The sequence below is a fragment of the Bombina bombina genome, chromosome 3, assembly GCF_027579735.1.
Source record: "Bombina bombina isolate aBomBom1 chromosome 3, aBomBom1.pri, whole genome shotgun sequence".
NCBI classification, from domain to species: Eukaryota; Metazoa; Chordata; class Amphibia; order Anura; family Bombinatoridae; genus Bombina; species Bombina bombina.
The window spans coordinates 757,814,938-757,842,556 of NC_069501.1; positions in this window are offsets into that span (position 1 = coordinate 757,814,938).

Here is a 27,619-nt window from a genome sequence, read left to right on the forward strand (position 1 = left end):
CTGGGGCTGATTTAAGAAAGTGCGAGTGGACATGATAGAATCTAGAGTATCATGTCCGCCGCTGTCTGCATTTATCATTGTTCAAGCAGATCTTGTGAACTGCTTGTGCAATGCCGCCTCCTGCAGATTCACGGCCAATCGGCTTCTAGCAGGGGGTGTCAATCAGCCCGATTGTATAGGATCGGGCGTATTGATGTCCGCAGCCTCAGAGCAGATGGACCAGTTATGTAGCAGCGGTCTTTAGACCGCTGCTTCATAACTGCTGGTCGCGGTGAGCCTAAAGGCCTGCACAGAAACAGGCGCATCAAGCTCTATTCGTAGCTTGATAATTTGGCCCCTAAGTATTTTTAGATTAGGATTTTTTAAAGATAGATTTTTTTTTTACATTTTAGTGCAAAAGAGCTGTGATTACTTTAGGGCAATGCCTGACAAATGCCCTTTTCAGGGCAATTTTTAGAGTAGGTTGTATAAAGGTTGTTTTTTTGGGGGTTACTTAGGCTTTAGTATAGAGCTTTTTAATTGCAAAAGAGCTGTGACTAGTTCAACTAGGACGCTGCCTAACAAATGCCCTTTTCAAGGCAATTTTTAGAGTAGGTTTTAGTATAGGGTTTTTTAGGGCTGGCTTTTTTTTACTGGTAGTTTTTTTATTTTTTGGCAATGGTTTTTTTTGTAATGGTAGTGTTTTTTTTTAAATATTTTTTGTAAGTTAGTGGGTCTTAGGTTAGTGGTCTTGGGTGTCTTGGGGTTAACTGTTAGGGGAACACAACAGGTATGGCACAGCACTCACAGCCCAATAGTCCGGTGCACGCTGCAAGGGCTCTGCACAAGTCCCCCAAACAACTCAGCAAATGCAAATAAGAGCAGCAGTACCTCAATTATGCATCATAGGTATCTTTTAATGGTGAGACATCACAGCATACAGTAACGACGTTTCGGTCAGTCAATGCTAAGGGTATAAAATGCTAACAGAGAGGTAGATTTGTATAACATGATTAAGGTCACTGATTGACCGAAACGTCGTTACTGTATGCTGTGATGTCTCACCCTTAAAAGATACCTATGATGCATAATTGAGGTGCTGCTGCTCTTATTTGCATTTGCTTAGCTGTTAGGGGTTACCTGTTAAGCAGTGTAGGGGTAGTTTGCAATGGGAGTTGTGGCGGTTAGGGGACAATTAGGTTAGGGGGTAGTTTGTGATGGGATAATACCGGATTAGGGGTTAAGTTGAGTAGGGGTCAATGCGGTGGGGGTATTGGTGGTTCAGAGGTTAAGTAGAGTAGGGAGTTTATTGCGATTGCAAATGTCATGGTTGAAAGGTTAAGTAGAGTAGGGTGTTCATTGCGATGGGGGATGTGGCGGTTTAGAAGCTAAGTAGAGTAGGGGTTTTATTTCATATGCAAAAATTAACAACTCATTGGAAACACATTAAGGGGAGGCCAATTTTATAGTACACTGTCCCTTTAAGCATTGTCAACAGGGTATGGAAAGGGCATTTTTTGTCTATTGCAGTCCTTGCCTGTCTGATTATGAATACCCTCAAAATAAATTCATACATGTCTAAATATGCTAGTGGACTTCTCACATTTTTGGTTAAACACCAGTCATAGATTTTATTGTGGCCCTCTTCCAGAACCCTATTTTGCAACCTACTGATATACACTTTCTTCCCATTGTGTTTCATAATCCTTATCTACACACCCACCTATTTAGAAATGTGTTTTATCTTTTGTCCTTCACATCTTTTTTACAAACTGCAAGTCATATTCTCCATACCTGTGCCCTATACTGGTATGTTGCCTGTCATATGCACACATTTCATCATGGGATCTGTCCTTGCTTGTCTTATATATAGCAAACACCATATATAATGAAATTGCTTTTGTTTCACATGCCTCTCTGACATTTAGTATTTTCTTTAGCAATATAAACACATCCACATATTTACCTTGTCTATCAATGTTAATGTGCTTGTCCCTTATGTGTTTTCATAATAGATCAATATGACCAGTAATATTGCCAAGTTGGAGAATACCAACTATAGTGTGGTACATCAGAGATAGTTGCTATTTTATTACTTCTAGTTATTTTTATATGCAATTATAACCATTTTCCTGTTTCCTTGCTGTACCACAGCATGTATTGCACATATAGGGCCAGATTACGAAGAGATCAATATTTATCTCTCCCACTCGAGTATTCACTGCGCTAAATGTAAGCTTTTTTGCACGTGTCAGATACAGCGCAGATTGCAAGTAAAACGTTTTCGCTCGCACACTAGCCAGACGTGTACAAAAAAGCCAAACATTCAATATCACTATTACATTAACGTATTGTCCCCAAGACTTCAATGGAGTGTGAAACGTGGGGGTGGGAAACTAACACCCTACTCACGCATAAACCCGATCGCGTTTAACCAAGTGAGCTAACCAGACATGAAAAATTAATATTTTACATTTCAATGTTTTTTATATAGCAGAATATGTTCTATTTATTCTTAAAAATAATCTCCTCTTCAGGGCTCTGCACTCACTTCTAACAGACAACTGCCCAGGGTGCTTAAAAAAGTAATGCAGGATACGTAACAGAAAGCACTCACCGGGTCTTTTAGCAAGTATATCAGTGATACTTTATTCATACATAACATGACGTTTCAGGGATTTTAACCCGTCCTCAGACCACATAAAAGAAACAGTGTACATACCTTACTCCTTAAGTACCCTCAACCCGAAAATCCGCTCTGCAGAACCGGAAGTTGCCCAGCGTTCTGACCGCACCACTGCGCAGACTCAGTCTGTTGCCATGGCTACCGGATGCGGCGCAGCTAAAACAATAACAAACCCATTAAAGAGACATATTACAATTAATACAATACATGTGGAGTGACAAATAAATAATACCTATTAACTTAATCACTAAGTATAAACTAATCTATGTATCATTAATAAAAAACATACATATGTCAGAGTGACGATAAATACTATTGGAAACTATATTATACAGCGGATGAACTTACACAGACACTCAATCAAAAACCACTGTGAAACAAAATACTGCACCCCTGTTGGTCACCATTTCACCCAACCTGACCACTCCATCCAAAACCTCAAAATCAAAATTCTCAGAGGCAACTTCAAAAGCACCATGGAAAGAAAAACCTTTGAAATGAAAAGGATAATGCACTTCAACCTGTTTAATTCTGGACTAAATGTGGACTCTGGATTCTTAACACATTATCAAAAATTTTTTGTAATGTACTTTCATTTAGTCAATTACATTGTATATTCCACATTCTTTATACATAGGTACACAGGTAAGCCTATGTCCACATTTTTGTCTTTTTTTAACTTTTGTATTCCCCCTGTATATACAATATCACATCTTTATAGATATTGATTCAATGTTGATATATAACTTATGTCAGTATATGCTCTATGTAAAGCTATATATTTCCCCTGTCTGTTCTCCTACACTGGACACTGTCTGCCTGTTACCTAAGCCCCCCTCATGATTTTTACGACACCACCTCCTCTCCCTGCACTTTCTGTTTTCTTATCTATTCTGTGTTTTAAGATATAATCTGTAAATTCCATTGAATTGGTCAGTATTGCTTCAGACTTGAGAAAGGAAGGAACTCTTCCGAAAGCTTGTCAACTTATAAATGTATAGTTAGTCCAATAAAAAAAGTATCATTGCTCAATGCAATACTCTTGTGATTTTGATATCTAAATCTCTGGACTAACACGGCTACTCCAATCAATGTATATATATATATATATATATATATATATATATATATATATATATATATATATATATATATATATATATATTTATATATATATGATGTTTTTTGCTAAAATATATATACACACACATATATATACAGTATCTCACAAAAGTGAGTACACCCCTCACATTTATGTAAATATTTTAGTGCACCTCTGCACTATCCTTTTTTGTCTAATCTTTCTCTGCTGGATGCTGGTGATTACCCGTTTTGGTTTGTCTACTGGGCGACTTTGGCTCCAGTTTGCTGGTATTGCACTTGGAGGTGCTTTGGATCCTGCATCTCATCTCAGGCCTCCTAAGGTTTCTCCACTGGATCTCTGCTAAGGACCAACAGTGAGCTGGACTACTGTGAAGTTCCAGCCTGCTCTAATAGCACCATTTGGGTGCTCCATTTTTGTGAGTATATCTATTGCCATTTGTTTTCACATCCATTTGTTTTGGTGGTACTGGGCGCCTCTGTTTTCTTCTTTTTCTCAGATTCTGACCATCAGGACGACCATCATTTGACAGAGTGCTGCCGCCTTTTGTTTTGCAACTTTTTGCTTTGGGACTTTCTGTTTGATGGACGCTCACATATGATTATAGACTGCTAAGTATACTGTGATTGTTGTCCTATCATATGTCACTATTAGATTGTACTGTCACCCTTATATCAATCAATAGCTGATTTATTTATTTTATATCTTTTATGTTATATTTGTAATTGGGAGGCGCACCCTAAAGGGTGTGGTGTGCTATTGTGTACACCATTCTCTGTATTGTAATATTTTATTATATCTTTTCATGTGACAACACTTTTCTACAAGTAGTGAGTGTACAACCTGTATAACAGTGTAAATTTGCTGTCCCCTTAAAATAACTCAACACACAGCCATTAATGTCTAAACCGTTGGCAACAAAAGTGAGTACACCCCTAAGTGGAAATGTCCAAATTGGACCCAATTAGCCATTTTCCCTCCCCGGTGTCATGTGACTTGTTAGTGTTACAAGGTCTCAGGTGTGAATGGGGAGCAGGTGTGTTAAATTTGGTGTTATCGCTCTCACACTCTCTCATACTGGTCACTGGAAGTTCAACATGGCACCTCATGGCAAAGAACTCTCTGAGGATCAGAAAAAAAGAATTGTTGCTCTACATAAAGGTGGCCTAGGCTATAAGAAGATTGCCAAGACCCTGAAACTAAGCTGCAGCACGGTGAGCAAGACCATACAGTGGTTTCACAGAACTCGTTCCATATGCACGTGCTCAGCGTCATATCCAGAGGTTGTCTTTGGGAAATAGATGTATGAGTGCTGCTAGCATTGCTGCAGAGGTTGAAGGGGTGGGGGGTCAGCCTGTCAGTGCTCAGACCATACTCCGCACATTGCATAAAATTGGTCTGCATGGCTGTCGTCCCAGAAGGAAGCCTCTTCTAAAGATGATGCACAAGAAAACCCACAAACAGTTTGCTGAAGACAAGCAGACTAAGGACATGGATTACTGGAACCATGTCCTGAGGTCCGATGAGACCAAGATAAATTTATTTGGTTCAGATGGTGTCAAGCATGTGTGGTGGCAACCAGGTGAGGAGTACAAAGACAAGTGTGTCTTGCCTACAGTCAAGCATGGTGGTGGGAGTGTCATGGTCTGGGCCTGCATGAGTGCTGCCGGCACTAGGGAGCTACAGTTCATTGAGGGAACCATGAATGCCAACATGTACTGTGACATACTGAAGCAGAGCATGATCCCCTCCCTTCAGAGACTGGGCAGCAGAGCAGGATTCCAACATGATAACTAACCCAAACGCACCTCCAAGACGACCACTGCCTTGCTAAAGAAGTTGAGGGTAAAGGTGATGGACTGGCCAAGCATGTCTCCAGACCTAAACCTTATTGAGCATCTGTAGGGCATCCTCAAAAGGAAGGTGGGGGTGCACAAGGTCTCTGGTGAACTCCATTCCCAAGAGGGTTAAGGCAGTGCTGGAAAATAATGGTGGCCACACAAAATATTGACACTTTGGGCCCAATTTGGACATTTCTACTTAGGGATGTACTCACTTTTGTTGCCAACGGTTAAGACATTAATGGCTGTGTGTTGAGTTATTTTGAGGGGACAGCAAATGTACACTGTTACACAGGCTGTACACTCACTACTTTACATTGTAGCAAAGTGTAATTTCTTCATTGTTGTCACATGAAAAGATATAATAAAATATTTACAAAAATGTGATGGCTGTACTCACTTTTGTGAGATACTGTATATATACTGTATATACAGTAAATATAAATATATATATATATATATATATATATATATATATATATATATATATATATATATATATAAAAGAAAATTAGGCAGAGATATATTTTAAATATCTAAGATAGAAAAAACAGCCACATAGGTCACATGTAATCAAAGGACATAAATATGCAGGCTTAAGCCTAAGAACATAAGTCCCATCGTACTTGAATGGTTAGTCCCATAAGCATATGCAGAAAAATGACCTTAAGTCTTTATCAAGTGTGGATTGATAAAGCAAGCTTGTAATATCCCAATTGAAGATGGGGCACAGCGTAGTTAGCAAAGTTCAGTAGATATGTGCAAAATAAGAACCAGAACAGTTCATCACTAGGCCCTTGGACACAGCGTGAGAACAGGCACCGGTACACTCACCCAGGACGCGACAACCAGCTGTGAAGAAAATAGAGACTTCTATCTCTGCAAAACAATGCCGTCTCGGTGTTCACAATTGAGGATAAATCACTTCCGGTATCATGTGACTGCTCGTGTCGCACGTCACGTGGTCTCCAGCCAGCCAATCAGATACCTTGTGGAGCCGTAGCTAAGCCCTTGATGCAGCCAGGGATTCCCATGTCAAAACACGATACTTCCAGCTATTGACATCCCTTCACTTAGACAATGGTAATGGCAAATACAGGTGAATCCTGAGCAGCACAACTGTATTTATGCTGACAAAGATGTGCTTCTTAGATATCCCAATAGGTATAATGTGAATCGAACCAGGGATGATATTAGAGGTATGGAACTGCTAATAGATGGTAGACACCCCTCAGTCCACCGGGTATGAATAAAATAAAGAACTTCCAGCAGCCAACCATAGGTATATCAAAAAACGAATTGCTTTATTCCAGGATAAAACAACAGGACAAGCAGTAAAATTTCAGAACGTAGTCTGACCGGTTTCGGTCTCCCTGACCGTAATCATAGACTAATGCATAACATGTGTAACATACATTTAAATAGCATGTATCTTATCCTGATTGGCTAAAAACAAACAATCAGAAATTTTAACTCATTAAGTACTGACACCAATGAATCCAGTGACGTCACTAGGGGGGTGCGGGCCGCACCTGGGTGACACCCTCCAGGGGGGGGAGGGGTTAAATTTTATTGAAATTCAAAGAAATACAATGTTGAGATGCATAGATTATTTTATTAGAGGCTGGCATTTGTGAACATTAGTGGGACTGGGGAAGTTGTAGACACACAATTTTTTGCCCCTTGAGCCAGTGCTGCAATTTCAACAAAAAGTTTTCCCGGCTGCTTTTGCTTGTTTGTACTTTGCTCCTCCCCTGCCCAATTTCACTATGAATGTTGTGGGCGTGCCGTGGGGCTTGCAATGTTGCTCTGCTAGCCTAAACCTGCCTGCCTATCTGTGCTCACTGCTCAGTGATATGTGGCCCAGGGCTGTGCACTGACAGACTTGGAACAGAGTCAGAGAGCAGAATTTTCATAGGCCTAGATTTAGAGTTTGGCAGTAGCCGTCCAAACCAGCGTTAGAGGCTCCTAACGCTGGTTTTTACCGCCTGCTGGTATTTGGAGTCAGTCAGGAAAGGGTCTAACGCTCACTTTGCAGCCGTGACTTTTCCATACCGCAGATCCCCCTACGCCATTTGCGCATCCTATCTTTTCAATGGGATCTTTCTAATGCCGGTATTTAGAGTCTTGGCTGAAGTGAGCGTTAGAAATCTAACGACAAAACTCCAGCCGCAGAAAAAAGTCAGTAGTTAAGAGCTTTCTGGGCTAACGCCGGTTTATAAAGCTCTTAACTACTGTGCTCTAAAGTACACTAACACCCATAAACTACCTATGTACCCCTAAACCAAGGCCCCCCCACATCGCCGCCACTCTATTAAATTTTTTTAACCCCTAATCTGCCGCTCCGTACACCGCCGCCACCTACGTTATCCCTATGTACCCCTAATCTGCTGCCCCTAATACCACCGACACCTACATAGTATTTATTAACCCCTAATCTGCCCCCCTCAACGTCGCCGCTACCTACCTACAATTATTAACCCCTAATCTGCCGACCGGACCTCACCGCTACTCTAATAAATGTATTAACCCCTAAAGCTAAGTCTAACCCTAACCCCAGCCAATCAGAATCAAGTTCAATCCGAGTAGCTGATCCGATCAGCCAATCAGATTGAGCTCGCATTCTATTGGCTGATCGGAACAGCCATTTAACATTAGTTTAACATTGTTGTAATATTTTTCTAATGTTTGTAAATATTTTTTTATTTTTTGTAACTTAGTTCTTTTTTATTTTTTGTACTTTAGTTAGTTTATTTCATTGTATTTATTTGTAGGTATTGTATTTAATTAATTTATTGATAGTGTAGTGTTAGGTTTAATTGTAGATAATTGTAGGTATTTTATTTAATTAATTTATTGCTAGTGTAGTGTTAGGTTTAATTGTAACTTAGGTTAGGATTTATTTTACAGGTAATTTTGTAATTATTTTAACTAGGTAACTATTAAATAGTTCTTAACTATTTAATAGCTATTGTACCTGGTTAAAATAATTACAAAGTTGCCTGTAAAATAAATATTAATCCTAAAATAGCTACAATATAATTATAATTTATATTGTAGCTATATTAGGGTTTATTTTACAGGTAAGTATTTAGCTTTAAATAGGAATAATTTATTTAATAAGAGTTAATTTATTTCGTTAGATTTAAATTATATTTAATTTAGGGGGGTGTTAGTGTTAGGGTTAGACTTAGCTTTAGGGGTTAATACATTTATTAGAATAGCGGTGAGATCCGGTCGGCAGATTAGGGGTTAATTATTGTAGGTAGGTGGAAGCGACGTTGGGGGCGGCAGATTAGGGGTTAATAAATATAATATAGGGGTTGGCGGTGTTAGGGGCAGCAGATTAGGGGTACATAGGGATAACGTAGGTTGCGGCGGTGTACGGAGCGGCAGATTAGGGGTTAATAATAATATGCAGGGGGCAGCAGATTAGGGGTTAATAAGTGTAAGGTTAGGGGTGTTTAGACTCGGGGTACATGTTAGGGTGTTAGGTGCAGACTTAGGAAGTGTTTCCCCATAGGAAACAATGGGGCTGCGTTAGGAGCTGAACGCTGCTTTTTTGCAGGTGTTAGTTTTTTTTTCAGCTCAAACAGCCCCATTGTTTCCTATGGGGGAATCGTGCACGAGCACGTTTTTGAAGCTGGCCGCGTCCGTAAGCAACGCTGGTATTTAGAGTAGCAGTGGCGGTAAATATGCTCTACGCTCCCTTTTTTGGAGCCTAACGCAGCCCTTCTGTGAACTCTAAATACCAGCGGTATTTAAAAGGTGAGGGGGAAAAAAAGCATGCGTAGCTAACGCACCCCTTTGGCCGCAGAACTCTAAATCTAGCCGATAGTTTGCGCGCCTAAACCTTTTCTTCAGTGATTTATTTTAGAGTGCTCTGTTTATCTTTCATTTGATGTTCTGCTGAGCCAGAGAGCAGCTCTAGGCATGAGCATCATAATTAATGCAGTGCAGTTTACATATTTTGTATGTGTGTGTCTGAGCTTTTGTGTGTCTCAGTGTTTTTGTGTGTGTTTTTTTGTGTGTGTGTCTGAGTGTGTTTTCGAGTGTTTGTGTGTGCAACTGAGTATGTTTTTAAGTGTGTCTGAGTGTTTGTATGTGTGTTTGCCTGTGTTTTTGTGTCTGCTTTCTGGGGGGGGGGGGGGTTGACACCATGACTTATCGCACCGGGTGACACCAACCCTAGTGACGCCACTGAATGAATCACACTTAGTAAATGGATATACATATAAAATTAGTTAAACCATTTAAGCATAAAGTGGTGAAAAGGACACAGATAGACCCTTTAAACAAATATAATGTCATTACATTTAAAATGTAAGAAAATAGAGAGATGTTATGTACTGAAAACTATCAGTTAGATTACAGAAACATACAATTAAAGAACATTTTTCAGCATATTCAAATCTTCATTCTTAAAATTGTAAACTATTGGAACAAGGATATATAGTTAAACCTTGGCAGAGTGATGTGCTAACTTAAATCTCATCTCATAGCATGATAATAAATCATGAGAAATAAATTTAGCAATCTTTAAACATTAAATAATGATGTTGGCAATAACTTACTATTCATTGGACACATTCATTATTATGCATATTGCTCTTGAAACATACAAACACATAAAAGAGCACCTGTCTTACATATCTAACAAAGTTACCAATACCTGTTCAGCGCTATCTAAGCATTTCATTGAGATGCATGATCAAAACACCAAAACACTAAGGCCTAGATTTAGAGTTTGGCGGTAAAAGGGCTGTTAACGCTCCGCGGGCTTTTTTCTGGCCGCACCATAAATTTAACTCTGGTATCGAGAGTTCAAACAAATGCTGCGTTAGGCTCCAAAAAAGGAGCGTAGAGCATTTTTACCGCAAATGCAACTCTCGATACCAGAGCTGCTTACGGACGCGGCCGGCATCAAAAACGTGCTCGTGCACGATTCTCCCATAGGAAACAATGGGGCTGTTTGAGCTGAAAAAAAACCTAACACCTGCAAAAAAGCCGCGTTCAGCTCCTAACGCAGCCCCATTGTTTGCTATGGGGAAACACTTCCTACGTCTGCACCTAACACCCTAACATGTACCCCGAGTCTAAACACCCCTAACCTTACACTTATTAACCCCTAATCTGCCGCCCCCGCTATCGCTGACCCCTGCATTACACTTTTAACCCCTAATCTGCCGCTCCGTAAACCGCCGCCACCTACGTTATCCCTATGTACCCCTAATCTGCTGCCCTAACATCGCCGACCCCTATGTTATATTTATTAACCCCTAATCTGCCCCCCACAACGTCGCCGACACCTACCTACACTTATTAACCCCTAATCTGCCGAGCGGACCTGAGCGCTACTATAATAAATGTATTAACCCCTAATCCGCCTCACTAACCCTATCATAAATAGTATTAACCCCTAATCTGCCCTCCCTAACATCGCCCACACCTACCTTCAATTATTAACCCCTAATCTGCCGACCGGAGCTCACCGCTATTCTAATAAATGTATTAACCCCTAAAGCTAAGTCTAACCCTAACACTAACACCCCCCTAAGTTAAATATAATTTACATCTAACGAAATAAATTAACTCTTATTAAATAACTTATTCCTATTTAAAGCTAAATACTTACCTGTAAAATAAATCCTAATATAGCTACAATATAAATTACATTTATATTATAGCTATTTTAGGATTAATATTTATTTTACAGGCAACTTTGTAATTATTTTAACCAGGTACAATAGCTATTAAATAGTTAAGAACTATTTAATAGTTACCTAGTTAAAATAATTACAAATTTACCTGTAAAATAAATCCTAACCTAAGATATAATTAAACCTAACACTACCCTATCAATAAAATAATTAAATAAACTACCTACAATTACCTACAATTAACCTAACACTACACTATCAATAAATTAATTAAACACAATTGCTAAAAATAAATACAATTAAATAAACTATCTAAAGTACAAAAAATAAAAAAGAACTAAGTTACAGAAAATAAAAAAATATTTACAAACATAAGAAAAATATTACAACAATTTTAAACTAATTACACCTACTCTAAGCCCCCTAATAAAATAACAAAGACCCCCAAAATAAAAAATTCCCTACCCTATTCTAAAATACAAAAATTACAAGCTCTTTTACCTTACCAGCCCTGAACAGGGCCCTTTGCGGGGCATGCCCCAAGAATTTCAGCTCTTTTGCCTGTAAAAAAAAACATACAATACCCCCCCCCCCAACATTACAACCCACCACCCACATACCCCTAATCTAACCCAAACCCCCTTAAATAAACCTAACACTAATCCCCTGAAGATCTTCCTACCTTGTCTTCACCATCCAGGTATCACCGATCCGTCCTGGCTCCAAGATCTTCATCCAACCCAAGCGGGGGTTGGCGATCCATAATCCGGTGCTCCAAAGTCTTCCTCCTATCCGGCAAGAAGAGGACATCCGGACCGGCAAACATCTTCTCCAAGCGGCATCTTCTATCTTCTTCCATCCGATGACGACCGGCTCCATCTTGAAGACCTCCAGCGCGGATCCATCCTCTTCTTCCGACGACTAGACGACGAATGACGGTTCCTTTAAGGGACGTCATCCAAGATGGCGTCCCTCGAATTCCGATTGGCTGATAGGATTCTATCAGCCAATCGGAATTAAGGTAGGAATATTCTGATTGGCTGATTCCATCAGCCAATCAGAATCAAGTTCAATCCGATTGGCTGATCCAATCAGCCAATCAGATTGAGCTCGCATTCTATTGGCTGATCGGAACAGCCAATAGAATGCGAGCTCAATCTGATTGGCTGATTGGATCAGCCAATCGGATTGAACTTGATTCTGATTGGCTGATTCCATCAGCCAATCAGAAAATTCCTACCTTAATTCCGATTGGCTGATAGAATCCTATCAGCCAATCGGAATTCGAGGGACGCCATCTTGGATGACGTCCCTTAAAGGAACCGTCATTCGTCGTCTAGTCGTCGGAAGAAGAGGATGGATCCGCGCTGGAGGTCTTCAAGATGGAGCCGGTCGTCATCGGATGGAAGAACATAGAAGATGCCGCTTGGAGAAGATGTTTGCCGGTCCGGATGTCCTCTTCTTGCCGGATAGGAGGAAGACTTTGGAGCACCGGATTATGGATCGCCAACCCCCGCTTGGGTTGGATGAAGATCTTGGAGCCAGGACGGATCGGTGATACCTGGATGGTGAAGACAAGGTAGGAAGATCTTCAGGGGATTAGTGTTAGGTTTATTTAAGGGGGTTTGGGTTAGATTAGGGGTATGTGGGTGGTGGGTTGTAATGTTGGGGGGGGGTATTGTATGTTTTTTTTTACAGGCAAAAGAGCTGAAATTCTTGGGGCATGCCCCGCAAAGGGCCCTGTTCAGGGCTGGTAAGGTAAAAGAGCTTGTAATTTTTGTATTTTAGAATAGGGTAGGGAATTTTTTATTTTGGGGGTCTTTGTTATTTTATTAGGGGGCTTAGAGTAGGTGTAATTAGTTTAAAATTGTTGTAATATTTTTCTTATGTTTGTAAATATTTTTTTATTTTCTGTAACTTAGTTCTTTTTTATTTTTTGTACTTTAGATAGTTTATTTAATTGTATTTATTTTTAGCAATTGTGTTTAATTAATTTATTGATAGTGTAGTGTTAGGTTAATTGTAGGTAATTGTAGGTAGTTTATTTAATTATTTTATTGATAGGGTAGTGTTAGGTTTAATTATATCTTAGGTTAGGATTTATTTTACAGGTAAATTTGTAATTATTTTAACTAGGTAACTATTAAATAGTTCTTAACTATTTAATAGCTATTGTACCTGGTTAAAATAATTACAAAGTTGCCTGTAAAATAAATATTAATCCTAAAATAGCTATAATATAAATGTAATTTATATTGTAGCTATATTAGGATTTATTTTACAGGTAAGTATTTAGCTTTAAATAGGAATAAGTTATTTAATAAGAGTTAATTTATTTCGTTAGATGTAAATTATATTTAACTTAGGGGGGTGTTAGTGTTAGGGTTAGACTTAGCTTTAGGGGTTAATACATTTATTAGAATAGCGGTGAGCTCCGGTCGGCAGATTAGGGGTTAATAATTGAAGGTAGGTGTCGGCGATGTTAGGGAGGGCAGATTAGGGGTTAATACTATTTATGATAGGGTTAGTGAGGCGGATTAGGGGTTAATACATTTATTATAGTAGCGCTCAGGTCCGCTCGGCAGATTAGGCGTTAATAAGTGTAGGTAGGTGTCGGCGACGTTGTGGGGGGCAGATTAGGGGTTAATAAATATAACATAGGGGTCGGCGATGTTAGGGGCAGCAGATTAGGGGTACATAGGGATAACGTAGGTGGCGGCGATTTGCGGTCGGAAGATTAGGGGTTAATTATTTTAAGTAGCTTGCGGCGACGTTGTGGGGGGCAAGTTAGGGGTTAATAAATATAATATAGGGGTCGGCGGGGTTAGGGGCAGCAGATTAGGGGTACATAAGTATAACGTAGGTGGCGGTCGGCAGATTAGGGGTTAAAAATTTTAATCGAGTGGCGGCGATGTGGGGGGACCTCGGTTTAGGGGTACATAGGTAGTTTATGGGTGTTAGTGTACTTTAGGGTACAGTAGTTAAGAGCTTTATAAACCGGCGTTAGCCAGAAAGCTCTTAACTCCTGCTATTTTCAGGCGGCTGGAATCTTGTCGTTAGAGCTCTAACGCTCACTGCAGAAACGACTCTAAATACCGGCGTTAGAAAGATCCCATTGAAAAGATAGGCTACGCAAATGGCGTAGGGGGATCTGCGGTATGGAAAAGTCGCGGCTGAAAAGTGAGCGTTAGACCCTTTAATCACTGACTCCAAATACCAGCGGGCGGCCAAAACCAGCGTTAGGAGCCTCTAACGCTGGTTTTGACGGCTACCGCCGAACTCTAAATCTAGGCCTAAGATGGCAAGCGATTGAACAAATTAGAAAACCACCCAGAGGTGGAGATAAGTTTCCAATTCTGTGTAAACAGGAAACGCATTGGATATTTAAAATGAAAAGCTTGTTACCTTTAGGTTTTAACTCTGAGTTCGACATTATTAACTATTGGCAAAAATGATCAAGCACTATCTTTGTGTATCAACATGTTCCATTATCTTTCTAAATTTTACTGCTTGTCCTGTTGTTTTATCCTGGAATAAAGCAATTCGTTTTTTGATATACCTATGGTTGGCTGCTGGAAGGAGAGAGAGAGAGAGAGAGAGAGAGAGAGAGAGAGAGAGAGAGAGAGAGAGAGAGAGAGATGTTTTCAGTGTTTCATATTCAGGTACATTACTAGTTCTGCACCTATTGTCTGAACATATGTGATTCCCTAGTACTTAACTATAAATTGCTTATAGCCCGAAACAGGCTATTATATTCATCACCTTGTTCACTCTGCGCCATCTCTATATATCTTGTGTACATATATATATATATATATATATATATATATATATATATATATATATATATATAGAGAGAGAGAGAGAGAGATAATTAGATAGATAATTTTATATATATATATATATATATATATATATATATATATATATATATATATATATATATATATATATATATATATATATATATATATATATATATATATATATATATATATAGGAATATCTGTTTAAAAATAATTAAAATAATTAAAATATATTTTCCTATGTGAAGAACATTGGCATGAGAAATATTTACAGTAAATACATAGTTAAACATTTTATTAAATATGAATATTGCATAAAAAAGGATTTTACATGTTTTCAGCTACTTAACTGCAAAGGGCTCTAATACACTTATATATATGTCTAGATATGTATACATATGTATTTATGTGTTTATAATTATTTTACAGTATATTTACTATACATATTTAACATTCCAATGTTCTTCATTTACAGGATAATGTCCTTTTTATTCGTAAATACATATTTCTATATATAGAGTATACAGGGAGTGCAGAATTATTAGGAAAATTAGTATTTTGACCACATCATCCTCTTTATGCATGTTGTCTTACTCCAAGCTGTATAGGCTCGAAAGCCTACTACCAATTAAGCATATTAGGTGATGTGCATCTCTGTAATGAGAAGGGGTGTGGTCTAATGACATCAACACCCTATATCAGGTGTGCATAATTATTAGGCAACTTCCTTTCCTTTGGCAAAATGGGTCAAAAGAAGGACTTGACAGGCTCAGAAAAGTCAAAAATAGTGAGAAAACTTGCAGAGGGATGCAGCACTCTTAAAATTGCAAAGCTTCTGAACCGTGATCATCGAACAATCAAGCGTTTCATTCAAAATAGTCAACAGGGTCGCAAAAAGCGTGTGGGAAAAACCAAGGCGCAAAATAACTGCCCATGAACTGAGAAAAGTCAAGCGTGCAGCTGCCAAGATGCCACTTGCCACCAGTTTGGCCATATTTCAGACATCACTGGAGTGCCCAAAAGCACAAGGTGTGCAATACTCAGAGACATGGCCAAGGTAAGAAAGGCTGAAAGACGACCACCACTGAACAAGACACACAAGCTGAAACGTCAAGACTGGGCCAAGAAATATCTCAAGACTGATTTTTCTAAGGTTTTATGGACTGATGAAATGAGAGTGAGTCTTGATGGGCCAGATGGATGGGCCCGTGGCTGGATTGGTAAAGGGCAGAGAGCTCCAGTCCGACTCAGACGCCAGCAAGGTGGAGGTGGAGTACTGGTTTGGGCTGGTATCATCAAAGATGAGCTTGTGGGGCCTTTTCGGGTTGAGGATGGAGTCAAGCTCAACTCCCAGTCCTACTGCCAGTTTCTGGAAGACACCTTCTTCAAGCAGTGGTACAGGAAGAAGTCTGCATCCTTCAAGAAAAACATGATTTTCATGCAGGACAATGCTCCATCACACGCGTCCAAGTACTCCACAGCGTGGCTGGCAAGAAAGGGTATAAAAGAAGAAAATCTAATGACATGGCCTCCTTGTTCACCTGATCTGAACCCCATTGAGAACCTGTGGTCCATCATCAAATGTGAGATTTACAAGGAGGGAAAACAGTACACCTCTCTGAACAGTGTCTGGGAGGCTGTGGTTGCTGCTTCACGCAATGTTGATGGTGAACAGATCAAAACACTGACAGAATCCATGGATGGCAGGCTTTTGAGTGTCCTTGCAAAGAAAGGTGGCTATATTGGTCACTGATTTGTTTTTGTTTTGTTTTTGAATGTCAGAAATGTATATTTGTGAATGTTGAGATGTTATATTGGTTTCACTGGTAAAAATAAATAATTGAAATGGGTATATATTTGTTTTTTGTTAAGTTGCCTAATAATTATGCACAGTAATAGTCACCTGCACACACAGATATCCCCCTAAAATAGCTATAACTAAAAACAAACTAAAAACTACTTCCAAAACTATTCAGCTTTGATATTAATGAGTTTTTTGGGTTCATTGAGAACATGGTTGTTGTTCAATAATAAAATTAATCCTCAAAAATACAACTTGCCTAATAATTCTGCACTCCCTGTATATGTAAATATACCTATACCTGTATATCTATTCCTATATATATATATATAGTATATATATATATATATATATATATATATATAGGTATAGATATGTATTTTACATAAACATCTTTAGATATATATATATATATAAATATATATTTAATATTAAAAAATACATTATTTTCTATCACCTAGATTACGAGTTTTGAGCTAAACAGGGTGCGAAACTAACGGCAAAAAGTTGCATTGTTTCACTCTCCATAGCGCTGCCATTATGAGTTACTAAAAAGCCTCCTTGTCCGTGTGATACGGTGGCGTTAAGATCCATACCACACAAAAGCCAAGGGCTGCATTGACATGCTCGTGCATGCTTTCCCCTGTAGACATCAATGAGGAGAGAGTGTTAGAAAAAAACCTAACACCTAAAGGGCGGAATGAAAATTCTCCGTAACGCAACCCCATTGATGTATATGGGGGAAAAAAAAGTTACGTTTAAATGTAACACCATAACAAATCAGCCAATAGGATTTCAGTAGCTCTCATCGTATTGGCTGTTTTGAACAGCCAATAGGCTTTCAGAAGCTCTCATCCTATTGGATGATTTGAATTTGAAGAATAAAATCAGCCAATAGGAATGCAAGGTACGCGGGGACTGTATGAAGAGGACTCCCCGCGCTAGATTACTCTGTTCTGCGCCACCGGGATGAAGATAGAAGACGCCCCTGCGATGGATGAAGATGTTGCCGCCTGGATGAAGACTTCTTGGCACCTGGATGGAGATGGATGTCTGAACTTCAGGAACCGTGAGTAGATTTTCTGGGGTTAGTGTTAGGTATTTATTTTTCAGATTAGGGTTTGGGCAATTTGAAAAAGAGCTAAATGCCCTTTTAAGGGCAATGCCCATACAAATGCCCGTTTAGGGGCAATGGGTAGCTTATTTTTTTTTTAGAGTTAGTTTTTTTTTATTTTGTGGGGTTGGTTGGGTGGTGGGTTTTACTGTTGGGGTGGACTTTGTATTTTTTTTACAGGTAAAAGAGCTGTTTAACTTAGGGCAATGCCCTACAAAAGGCTCTTTTAAAAGCAATTGGTTGTTTATTTTAGGCTAGGGGGTGTTTTTATTTTGGGGGGCATTGTTATTTTTATAGGGCTATTAGATTAGGTGTAATTGTTTTTATTTTTGATCATTTCGTTTATTATTTTATGTAAGCTTAGTGTTTTTTATTTTTTGAAATTTAGTGTTTATTATATTTTGTAATTTTAGATTTTTTATTTTTCTCGTAGTGTTAGTTTTTTTTTTAAATTTGTAATTTAGATTTTTTAATTGGTAGTATTTTTTTATTTTATTAGAATAGTAAGGTTAGGTTAATTTATAGTTTAATGTTAGGTTTATTTTTATTTCACAGGTAAGTGTTTATTTATTTAAATATAGTTATATTGTAATTTTAATTTAAAGTTAGGGGGGTGTTAGGTTTAGGGGTTAATAGTTTAATTTAGTGTTTTGCGATGTGAGAGGCAAGTGGTTTAGGGTTTAATAGGTTTATTTAGTTGCTGAGATGTGGGAGGCTGGAGGTTTATAGGTTAATAGGTTTATTTAGTGGCATCGGCCGGAGGTTTAGGGGTTAATAACTTTATTATAGTGTCGGCGATGGCGGGGGCGGCGGATTAGGGGTGAATAAGTTTAATATAGTGTTTTCGATGCGGGAAGGTGGCGGTATAGAGGTTAATAGGTAGTTTATGGGTATTAGTGTACTTTGTAACATTTTAGTTATGAGTTTTGTGAAAAAATTTTGTTACACAAAACTCATAACTACTGGTCTCAGATCGCGGTATGGATCATGTTGGTATAGGATGTAACGCAAGCATTTTAACCTCAATGCACAACCTGTAATATCGGCGTTATGGAAATCCCGCTCTCAAACGTAATTATTTTGAGTGCGGAATGGATGTTGCGTTACAGGATAAAATGCTTGTGGTATAGCTATACCGACACGACTCGTAATAGTGCGTTACTGCCATTACGCTGAAATTGCCATTTCTTCAGCGTTAAAAGCCGTAACTCAAAACTCATTATCTACCTGTAAGTGAAGAACATTCAAATGTAAAATATGCGTTTTGTGCATTGCATTTCTCAATTTAGATCTTAACGTGGTCGGGTAAGCGCATGAAAATTATTCTTATGGCGCATTATTGAAATATTATATATAAAATATTTTAAAAATTCACATAAATGATTAAACATTAATAAACACACTGTAAAATATTTATAGTATGTTTATTAATTTGTAATAATTTATAAAAAAAAAAGTGAAGAACATAGGAATGTTAAACATGTACAGTAAAACACATAAATACATATGTATACACATATATATTATATATAACATATTTTAAAAATTCACATCAATTATTAAACATTAATAAACATATTGTAAAATATTTATAGTATGTTTAATTATTTGTAATAATTTATAAAAACAATAATAAGTGAAGAACATTGGAAATATATGTATAGTAAATATACAGTAAAACACATAAATGCATAGCTACACACATATATACATACATACATATTTATATTTAGACGTTTTTTTTCTAACACCTTAGACCTCATATCTTTGACCCCTTATAATTTTTTATTGCAATATTTATTAAAATAATTGTTAGCAGACAGTGTTATTATGAGTGTAACTGCTCTGTGAAATGTTTTTTTGATGTGTTTTGTGACACTTTTTATTCAAGTATCACAGTTAAACAGAGCTTTGAGAAAAGGGTACCTGGCCCGATGCACTTCTGAGTCTTGCATGATGAACACCACACAGACGCTACTTAAAGGGACACTGTACCCAAATTTTTTCTTTTGTGATTCAGATAGAGCATGCAATTATAAGCAACTTTCTAATTTACTTCTATTATCAATTTGTCTTTGTTCTCTTGATATCTTTATTTGAAAAAGAAGGCATCTAAGCTGAGGAGCCAGTAAATTTGTGGTTCAGAACCATAGACAGCAATTGTTTATTGGTGCTGCCCAATCAGCAAGAACAACCCAGGTTGTTCACCAAAAATGGGCCAGCATCTAAACTTAAAATTCTTGCTTTTCAAATAAACATACCAAGAGAATGAAGAAAATTTGATAATAGGAGTACATTAGAAAGTTGCTTCAAATTGCATGCTCTATCTGAATCACAAAAGAAAAAATTTGGGTACAGTGTCCCTTTAAATAACAGTAGTATTTCTACTCAATGTACCAAAAAATACTGTGGGGTTACATCTAAGTGTTTTGCAAAGAATCTTTATACAGGGGCCACACTCTGATGCAAAAGGATGTAAACAGACTGTGATAGAACAGTTTATCAGTCAAACCTCAGAGATTATGATTCAAACCATCTGTAAATTTTAAAATATTTAGGCCTAGATTAAGAGTGGAGCACAAAATTGTGCTTTTGCGAGTGCAATATTTTTGCTCCACTCAATAATACCGGCTCACAAGAGTATGCTTCCATAAGCTTCAATGGGAGCCTCATTGTGATGGCGTCAGACACGGCAAAGAACCTAGTGCTGCGCAGGGGGGTAAGTTGCGCCGCATTGGGCAACTCATTTAAAATATATAAATATATGAATATATACATATATATTTATTTGTTTATATGTGTATACACATCTATATTTTCAGTCTAAAACACAGTCCCCATAGACCGTTATGTAAAGGCAATTGTCAGTGCATTTTTTTATAACAGCCCACATCCCCTCACAGTAACTCCTTATAACTGCTTTGTGCAGTTATTTTAAATTTAAAAAAAGATGCTCATATTTTTTTTATTAATAAGTTAACCGTACGCTTTAAATTGGGGGACATTTTTTTTCCTTAACCAGAAATCTGAGTGCTTGCAGTAGCATTAACCAGCCACTTAAAATGGCTGGTTATTTAACATGTGCCCATAAACTGCAAATTTTCCCCTTTACAGGCGCCCGTTAAAATATAGCTCTACTTGTAATCTAGCCCTTAATAGCAAATATAATCTAATACATATCTCTTAATTAAAGTCTGGATTGCTGTTCTCATGCAGAGGAGACATACGACTTGGAGCTTGTATAATACTGCAGTAGGCATGATGTATTTGCAGCTGTATCACATTACAAGTGCAATATAAGGAGTAGTTAACGAAAGTCACATATAAATATCAAAACGCAACAACATGGGATGGGCACAGAGCTAGATTAAATGCATAAAATTATTAGTTAGCTACAGCATTTGGACATATGGTGATAGGCCCATTTGCCAAATTGTTGCCTATTCTTAACTACAGTCACACATAGCAGCTTCTAATCAGACACTCTGAGGTGCAAGTAAGGATGTCACATCTATTTGTAGCTATTTGTACCTATGCATATCAAGGGAAATTCAATAAAGAGACATCAGGTATTGCAAAATACAAACAAAAATAGATATTTTAAGGTAATGTGAATGGGAAGGATTTTTCATTGGCATCTATAAGCAGGATCCAAAAGGATTATTTAAAAACTTTGCAAAAATATAAATGGAGCATAAACTCAGACAGGATGTAGAAATATTGTAACATTTCATTGAAAGATTTAACTAGACTAGAATATGGCTCATGGGTCCATAATCTAATCAGGAGTTGAACCTGTTCACGGTTGTGGCTGGGTTTGTGATGTTTGGGGCATATCTAGAGGGAGAGTGGTGTGCAGAGCAATGGCCTCAGAAGTGGAACTGTAGATGTTACACCAGGATTGTGACACTGAGCTATTCCATTTCAATATCTTAGGGTCCGATTCTCAAAAATTCCCCCACATGGAAAGAAAACATTAGCTTCTTTTGTTTTGTAACGTAAGTGTATCTCCATCACATAAAGAAAATTATTGGTCTATTCAGACCTTCATCAACTGTGAAGCTTGTGCAATTAATATAAACTTCTAGGAATGCATTACAAATAGAAAACATATTATATAATTCTTATGTTGGTACAAATGCACCGACAAAATCCTTTGTTAAGATTAGCTTATTTTAAACAATAACTATACAACTGTTTTGTATTACTAAAAGCAGAAGTCCTTGGCAACTATTGTAGTATTGATAACTGTGTGGTATAGATTGGACAGTGACTTAGCAATGTTTGTGACATTTTATTATATTTACTAGTCCTAAAGCCCGTTCACACGGGCCATTTTTTGCAGTACAGCGGTCCCACCCCTTGCTCTCTATCTCCCCCTCTCTTTTGCGCTCTCTCTCGCTCCACCTCTCCTTTGCTCTCTCTATCCCCCCTCTCTTTTGCTCTATTTCTCCCCCCTCTCTTTTGCTCCCTCTCTCCCCCTCTCTTTTGCTTTCTCTCCACCCCTCTCTTTTGCTCTCTCTCCCCCCTCTCTTTTGCGTTCTCTCTCCCCCCTCTCTTTTATGCCCTCTCTCCCCCCTCTCTTTTCTGTTCTCTCTCTCTCTTGCGCTCTCTCGCTCCCCCCTCTTTTGCACGCTCTCTCTCACCCTCTCTTTTGTGCTCTCTCCCCCACTATTTTGCGCTCTCTCTCCCCCTCTCTTTTGCACTCTCTCTCTCCCCCCACTCTTTTGCTCTGTCTCTCTCTCCTTTTTTTTGCTCTCTCTCTCCATCCCTCTCTTTTGCTCTTTCTCTCCATCCCTCTCTTTTCCTCTCTCTCTCTCCCCCCCCTCTCTTTTGTGCTCTCTCTCTCCCCCCACTCTTTTGCTCTGTCTCGCTCTCCTTTTTTTGCTCTCTCTCTCCAGCCCTCTCTTTTTCTTTTTCTCTCCATCCCTCTCTTTTGCTCTATCTATCCCCCCTCTCTTTTGCTCTGTCTCTCTCCCCTCTCTTTTGCTCTCTCTCTCCATCCCTCTCTTTTGCTCTCTCCCCCTCTCTATTGCGCTCTCTCTCCCCCTCTCTTTTGCACTCTCTCCCCCCTCTCTTTTTCTCTCTCTCCCCCTCTCTATTGCTCTCTCTCCCCCCTCCCTTTTGCTCTCTCTCCCCCTCTCTTTTTCTCTCTCTTCCCTTTATTCTGCTCTTTCCCCTCTCTTTTGCTCTTTCCCCTCTATTTTGCTCTCTCTCCCCCCCTCTCTTCTGCACTGTCCCCTCTCTTCTGCTCTTCCCCCTCTCTTTAGCTCTTTCCTATCTATTTTTGTCTCTCCCCCTCTCTTTCTATTTCTCTCCCCTCTCTGTCGCGCCGACCGCACCCGGCCACGCCTCCGATCACGCCTGGCCACGCAGGGCCATGCCCACTCTCCCGTCCGGCCACGCCTATGCTCCCATCCGGCCACGCCCACTTTTGCCGCAAACAGCATTGATTCAGGTAAGGCCAGGTGTGTTTGTCCTTGTGCTGTCTCTACTGCGCATGACAGCTTCGGACAAATACACTTGGCCTTTTATTATATAGGATTTGTGTCAACAAAAAGGATCTGGTTGGCTCCTTTAAAGTGACAGTAAACACCTTGGCCTAGTTTATGAGAGGAGCGATACATTTTTAGTGATGTTGCGTGCCAACTGTGCTCAAGGTAAATCAATAGTGGTCCAATGTTTGTGCTGGTATCACAATTCGAAAGTAAAAATTAAGCGTACAAGCAAAATAAACCATTTTGCTTTTATCGCTTATGCGCTAACCCAAAGCTGCACCAGACCAATGGCGCTAAAGCCAAAGGTGCGTTAGGAATACTTCAAATACCTCTGTTTACTTAGAAGAAAATTTTCTTTTCATTTATTTATATATATATATATATATATATATATATATATATATATATATATATATATATAAACAATTGTAAAATATATATCAATATCCATTATCTATTATTATTGATTATTTGTATAGCGCCAACAGATTCCGCAGCGCTATCTATCTATGTATCTATCTATGTATCTATCTATATGTATATATGAATATATATGCATAGATATATTTTGTATATATAGCTATTTATAGAATATATATTTTAAAACAAAAAGAACATTGAATATCCATTGAAAGGGATGTTAGCTTTTTCAGTTCTTAGAAACAGAAAAGCTACAATTTCAGAGCTAAATTACATGAAAAGGGAGCAAAACCAATAATTACATTATAGTGCAAAGTTAATTTATAATGCATAAATAAACATTTTATTTTAAACTCTCAAGGTGTTTACTGTCCCTTTAAGGACACTTATTTGATCTATCGATTAGTTATTCACTAATTTGCTTTTATAGTTTAACCCCTTAATGACCACAGCACTTTTCCATTTTCTGTCCGTTTGGGACCAAGGCTATTTTTACATTTCTGCTGTGTTTGTGTTTAGCTGTAATTTTCCTCTTACTCATTTACTGTACCCACACATATTATATACCATTTTTCTCGCCATTAAATGGACTTTCTAAAGATACCATTATTTTCATCATATCTTATAACTTACTATTAAAAATATTATAAAATATGAGGAAAAAATGAAAAAAAAAACAATTTTTTCAAACTTTGACCCCCAAAATCTGTTACACGCCTACAACCACCAAAAAACAACCATGCTAAATAGTTTCTAAATTTTGTCCTGAGTTTAGAAATACCCAATGTTTACATGTTCTTTACTTTTTTTGCAAGTTATAGGGCACTAAATAAAAGTAGCACTTTGCTATTTCCAAACCACTTTTTTTCAAAATGAGCGCTAGTTACATTGGGACACTGATATCTGTCAGGAATCCCTGAATATCCTTTAACATGTATATATATATATATATATTTTTAGAAGACATCCCAAAGTATTGATCTAGGCCCATTTTGGTACATTTCATGCCACCATTTCACCGCCAAATGCGATCAAATAAAAAAAAATGTTCACTTTTTCACAAATTTTTTCACAAACTTTAGGTTTCTCACTGAAATTATTTACAAACAGCTTGTGCAATTATTGCACAAATGGTTTTAAATGCTTCTCTGGGATCCCCTTTGTTCAGAAATAGCAGACATATATGGCTTTTACGTTGCTTTTTGGTAATTAGAAGGCCGCTAAATGCCACTGCACACCACACGTGTGTTATGCGCAGCAGTGAAGGGGTTAATTAGGGAGCATGTAGGGAGCTTGTAGGGTTAATTTTAGCTTTAGTGCAGTGTAGTAAACAACCCCAAGTATTGATCTAGGCCCATTTTGGTATATTTCATGCCACCATTTCACCGCCAAATGCGATCAAATTAAAAAAAACTTTAAATATTTCACAATTTTAGGTTTCTCACTGAAATTATTTACAAACAGCTTGTGCAATTATGGCACAAATTGTTGTAAATGCTTCTCTGGGATCCTCTTTGTTCAGAAATAGCAGACATATATGGCTTTGGCGTTGCTTTTTGGTAGTTAGAAGGTCGCTAAATGCCGCTGCGCATCACACGTATATTATGTCTAGCAGTGAAGGAGTTAATTAGGTAGCTTGTAGGGAGCTTGCAGGGTTAATTTTAGCTTTAGTGTAGAGATCAGCCTGTCACCTGACACATCCCACCCCCTGATCCCTCCCAAACAGCTCCCTTCCCTTCCCCACCCCACAATTGTCCCCGCCATCTTAAGTACTGGCAGAAAGTCTGCCAGTACTAAAATAAACTTTTTTGGGGGGGTTTTAGGGTTTTAAAAAAAAAAAAAAAAAAAAATAATAATTCTTCTGCTGTGTAGGACCCCCCTTAGCCCCCAACCTCCCTGATCCCCCCCCAAACAGCTCTTTAACCCCCCCCCTGCCTTTATTGGGCACCATATTGGGTACTGGCAGCTGTCTGCCAGCACCCAGTTTGAAAAATAATAATGTATTTTTTTTTTAAATTTTATTAAATATTTTATTTATTTCTGTAGTGTAGCTGCCCCTCCCCTCAACATCCAACCCCTCACCCTCTCCCAGATGCCTTGATTTTAAAATCCCACCCTCCCCAGTCCTCTCTCCCACCCTCCAAATCTACAGCATATTGATGCTGTTTTCATAGACCTCACGTGCACGCGCGCCCGTGCACGCGCACGCACTAGATCCCTCCCCCCTCCTCCACCAATGACTGCCTACCCGCCTCCCTGGATGAGCTCCCACCCACCAACGATAACGGCCATTGATAGCCGATGCAGAGAGGGCCACAGAGTGGCTCTCTCTGCATCGGAGGGCTAAAAACAGTTATTGCAGGATGCCTCAATATTGAGGCATCACTGCAATAACATGAAAGCAGCTGGAAGCTATCAGGATCGCTTCCACTGCTTTCAAAGACCAACGACGTATGGGGTACGTCCTTGGTCATTAACTGCATTTTTTTGCAGGACGTACCCCATACGTCGTTGGTCGTTAAGGGGTTAAAATTGTTTGCTCTGTTTGAATCACATAAGAAAATGTTTGGGTTTCAAATGCCTTTAATGTATATAATTTAGAGCTATGAGTAATCTAATAATATCAATAATATCATATTAAGGTATTTAAAAAAGCTGTGGTTGATAAATTGCAGTACTAGAACAAAAGGATATGATCTCAAGTTGGAGGGCAGTAGATTCAGTAGTATTATGCAAGAGTGTAAGAACAACGAATCCAATGATCTAGAATTCATCAGAATGGCAAGAGATATCACACCGACCCACGCATGAGCAGACCTAACAAAATGGTCTAAGGAAAAAGATCTAAAGCAGAAATTCCCAGCGACTTGTGAGTGGGAGAATGCCCCTGATCCAATCAGCAGCTCTAGTTGCACATCTGAGTCATGCAACTAGTGGTGCTGATTAGATCAGTAGTGAGTTCCACCCAGGACCAGCAGTGCACAGCGACTCCCAAGCGATATTTACACTGGGTATTCAACCTCATTTCAGGAGTTAATCACACAGTACTGCAGGGTCTATAGTCTTAAAATTACATGTTCTAATGGATTAGAGCATGTTATTTTTTTTTTTTATTATAATGTGCCTTTAAACAGCTATAGATAACTATTTCCTCTATAATGATGTTTTACTGTTAATCTGATTTATTAAATTATAATAGCTATAATGGCTAATTTCTGCATATACCGAACAGTGGTGACAATATAAAAAACACATCAATCCAGACACAGGATGACCTCTTTTCTTTTTTACCATTATATCTAGACTGACACTAGCATGTCTAACAAAAAACTTTATCAAGATGCAGCTGGAAAAGATCACCACTTGGGCAAAATTTTAAACTGCAGAAGAGCTCTGTTGTTCAATCCTGCTCTTTGCTTTTGGGTAATCAACTGCATGAGTGCAGGGCCAATCAGTCATCCCGAACAAGCATGGTTGAGGTAATTTATCTCAATTTATGCCACCTAGGCTAAGAAGCAGAGACTGCTTGTTAAATTTGTGGTTGCAAACACACTGTTGCAAGGCTGAACTGCAAGTTCTCAGAAGCTGTGAATGCCTCCTGATAAATGTTCCCATAAATATACATTTTTCAAGCCGTACAATAGGTCACAATAATTTACAGTAGAGTTCTGGCAAGTTTTGACCAGGGGGCTAGTACAACCTAAAGGGACAG